This window comes from Colobus angolensis, unplaced genomic scaffold (genome assembly GCF_000951035.1).
Source record: "Colobus angolensis palliatus isolate OR3802 unplaced genomic scaffold, Cang.pa_1.0 Scaffold416, whole genome shotgun sequence".
Taxonomy (NCBI): domain Eukaryota; kingdom Metazoa; phylum Chordata; class Mammalia; order Primates; family Cercopithecidae; genus Colobus; species Colobus angolensis.
The window spans coordinates 649,372-653,722 of NW_012117555.1; positions in this window are offsets into that span (position 1 = coordinate 649,372).

Genomic DNA, 4,351 nt, shown 5'->3' on the forward strand with positions numbered 1-4,351 from the left:
AGGCTGGAGTGCAGTGGTGTGATCTCAGCTCACTGCAACCTCCACTTCCCAGTCTCAAGCGATTCTCCTGCCTCCGGAGAATGAGCTTAAGATGACTATTATAGGCAAGTGTGTGCTGGGTCACGGAGATGTCGCTCCCCAAGTATACCCTGTCGCACCTGGCCTCTGCCCTCGGCGCAGCCAAATAGGCGGGCACAAGCCCAGCCGTTGGCCATTCAGAGCCCGGCTTAAATGGGGGCACCTGCTTCAGTACACAGTCCCTAACCGCCAAGGGCTCATCAAGATCCTGCCTTGATTCAGCGGATCTGTGCATTAGCGAATGTCTACCCTAATTTTAGACCCACTCCTAAAAACTCAGTCTTGGGAGCTCTGTATGGAATGGGGACCCTCTTCTTCTGGTATTATGTTTTCAAAACTGACAGGAATTGGAAAGAAAAACTTATGCAGGAAGGAAAATTGGATCAAACGTTCAACATCTCATATTAAGTCTGGCAAATAACAACTGTATGTATTTTTGCTTAAATAAACGGTCTATCAATCTTTTTTTTTTTTAACTATTGTGGACCAGATGCAGTGACTCATGCCTGTAATCCCGGCACTTTGGGAGGCCAAGGCGGGCAGATCACTTGAGGTCAGTTCAAGACCAGCCTGGCCAACATGGTGAAACCCCGTTTCTACGCAAAATACAAAAATTAGCTGGGCTGTAATCCCAGCTGCTCAGGAGGCTGAGACAGGGGGATCACTTAAACACGGGAGGCAGTGTGAGCCTCGGCCATGCCACGGTGAGTGGTGAAGGAAAAGCTGTATAATGGCTACTGCATGGAATAAGTTGTTGGCACTTGAAATTGGCCATATCCAGCCTGGGCAACATGGTGAGACCCCATCTCTACGCAAAATACAAAAATTAACTAGGCGTGATGGCTCACAACTGTAGTCCCAGCTACTCAGGAGACTGAGGTGGGAGGATCACTTTAGCCCAGGAGTTGAAGACCAGCCTGCAACATATTGAGGCCCCATCTCTACAAAAAATTAAAAAGAAGGCCAGGCACGGTGGCTTATGCCTGTAATCCCAGCACTTTGGGAGGCCAAGGCAGGCTGATCACAAGGTCAGGAGATGGAGACCATCCTGGCTAACATGGTGAAACCGTCTCTGATAAAAACATAAAAAATTAGCTGGGCATGGTGGCGGGCGCCTGTAGTCCCAGCTACTCGGGAGGCTGAGGCAGGAGAATGGCGTGAATCCAGGAGGCGGAGCCTGCAGTAAGCCGAGATCCAGCCACTGCACTCCAGCCTGGGAGACAGAGCGAGATTCCATCTCAAAAACAAAGAAAAAGAAATTAGCCAGGCATGGAGGTGACAGCCTGTGGGTCTCAGCTACTTGGGAGGCTGAGGTGAGAGGATCACTTGAGCCCAGGAAGTTGAGGCTGCAGTGATCTGAGATCACACTACTGCACTCCAGCCTGGGTGACAGAGACAATAAAATAAAATTGGCCGGGCTGGGCCGAGTGGCTCACGCCTGTAATCCCAGCACTCTGGGAGGCCGAGGCGGGCAGATCACTTAAGCTCAGGCGTTCGAGACTGGCCTGGCCAATGTGGTGAAACCCCATCTCTAATAAAAATACAAAAATTAGCCGGGCACCTGTAATCACAGCCACTTGGGAGGCTGAGGCAGGAGAATTGCTTGAACCTGGGAGATGGAGGTTGCAGTGAGCCAAGATTGCACCACTGCAGTCCAGCCTGGGTGACAGAGCGGGACTGTCTCAGATAAGTAAAACTGGCCATGAAGGAAGTATGTACACCCCAAAAATTGAAAAATGAGGGCCTACCCTTTTTTCAGAGGTGCTAGTTAAAATGCTCACCGGTGTTCCAGGCACAGGGCTTCCCAGGAGCCAGGAACCCTCACACAAGGCTAAGGGAACAGGAGCAGTGCATCTGGCTCAGGATGCAGCAGTTCAGCCCTACCCCACCCTGGGCATGGGCGCCACCATGAGCTGTCCCAGGTGGTAGGGCCTAAACCCCTTGCTGACGGCGAAATGGCCTCTCCACCAGGTGTGTCCGCTCAGGGTTGGGGTGCCCTGGGCCGTGACACTCCAGTCAGGCCACCACCAGTGAAGCCTGCCCAGCAGCTCCACGACACAGCCGCTGCTCTGTGGGTGCCCTGCCCTGTGAGGAACTTGAGGTGCACCCCATGCGGGGCCACAGCCCTGCCTGTGCCAGTCCCCCCATTCATGCAGCTGCCCGTGGAGTCGTGAAGGTGCTGGCGGGATGGAAGCAGCCCCCGGGGGCTGGGCCTGAGGAGGTGGAGCGGGGCATCTGTGGTGTGCGCCCCTCCTCTGGTCCCCGCAGAGGGCAAATCTCACAGAGGTGGGACGGTGGCCTCGTGGATGCTGGGCAGCCCCCCACCGCCTGCCTCCCCTGGGAAGACGCGCAGTCGTCCCAAGTGCCAGGGCGACCTTGAGGGCTGCCAGGGAGGTGCCCACCCACCGCACCAGATGCCTCCCCGTGTGGGTTCCTCCTGTAGGTACTCCCAGGGCTGGAGTGACCCTTGGGCCTGGCCTTGCTGCAGGCAGGGGAGAGCCATGGATTCTGTGGCACGGGGAGCCCCCGGTGTGGTGGGAAAGACCCCCACCCTCAGGTCAGTGCTCCTGGATCCAGGCCGAGACCTGAGTCACTTGGGAGCAAAGGCCGAACCTGCCCCCGCCTTGCGGCTGGCGACTCTCCCTTTCCGGATGCCGAACCAGGCTCCAGTTGCCAGAGCTCCAGGGCACTCATGCCAGGAGCTGGCGCCATGGCCCTCTGCCGTGTCCCTAGGCAGAGACGAGTCTGTGGGGCCCCACAGCTAGCGTGGACCTGGAGCAGACCCTTACTTTGGCCCACCCATCTGGTTATCTCCCGCATGGGCTCTGGAAAGCCTCAGGCAGCAGAGGCGCCCTGCGTGGACGCTGGGCACTGCCAGAGCTGTGGTGCTGGAGGCTCTGGGGACAATGGGCCCTGCTGTGTCCTCTGGGGCATGTCCCACACGTTTCTCCACCTTGGCACAGCTGACGCCTGGGGACTGTCCTATGCACTCAGCGTGCTGAGCAGTGTCCCTGGGGGCGCTACTGTGGCCCAACAGCACGTCTCTGAGCTCTCAGTCCTCCACCGTCCCCCTAGCCTGAGCCCCCAAGCTCCCACCAGCTTCCTCCAGATGGCGGCCCAGGAGCTGAGACGCAGGCAGCACGGAGTTGCGGGGCCAGTCATCTCATGGACAGTCAGGGCCATGCTTGCTGTCAACTCCCCAGAAATGACCCTTCACCCAGGACAGGCGGGCCCCAAGGGGGCTCTGGGAAGCGTGTGCTGGGCCCTGCATTGGGTCAGTGCTTTGGATGTCTCTCTGCAGCGGTGACTGCAAGGAGATGCCCACCATGCTGGGGCTCCTGGGGACCCACTGGAGGCAGCCACCACATGCCCTGTCCCAAGCCAGCCAGTCTCCAGCCGGGGACCACGAGGGACCCCCTGGTCCCATCGGCACGCTGCAGCAGGGAGACGGGAGACCTGCAGGACGGCCTTCCTGGTCCAGACAGAATGAAGCAAAACAACCAGAAGGAAGGGGCAGATGGCCAGGAAGGCGATCCCTGGGCCTCGCTGCCACTGCTGGGCCCTCACTGCTCACTGGCATAAGCCGTCCCCCAGTGCCTTGACAGTTTACAAAGTCCATGGCAATGACCCAGAGGTTACCCCCCCTATCGCAGAAAGTCCTGGTAACTCACCCCTTAATTTAATGTAAGTAAACATACATATAAATAACAGTTGTCAACAGCCCTCAAGTGCAGCTCTGGGCCCACTGTCTACACATTATCCCTGCCCCACCAGTACTAGTTCCAGTTCAACAAAAGGAACGCTGTGGGCCAGGTTTGGTTGCTCACGGCTGTAATCCCAGCACAGGCCAAAGTGGGCAGATCACCTGAGGTCAGGAGTTCAAGACCAGCCTGGCCAACATGGTGAAACCCCCCCGGTGAAAATTAGCCAGGCATGGTGGCGGATGCCTGTAATCCCAGCTACTCAGAAGGCTGAGGCAGGAGAATCACTTGAACCCGGGAGGAGGAAGTTGCAGTTGAACTGAGACTGCAGCACTGCACTCCAGCCCAGGAAAGACAGCAAGCCTGTTGGATTGCTGTGGGCCAGGTGCAGTGGTGGACACCCACAATACCAGCAAGAGGGAGGACTGTTTGAGCCTGGGAGACAGAGGTTGCTGGGAGACAGAGGTTGCATGGGAGACAGAGGTTGCCTGGGAGACAGAGGTTGCCTGGGAGACAGAGGTTGCCTGGGAGACAGAGGTTGCTGGGAACTGTGATCGTGCCACTGCACTCCA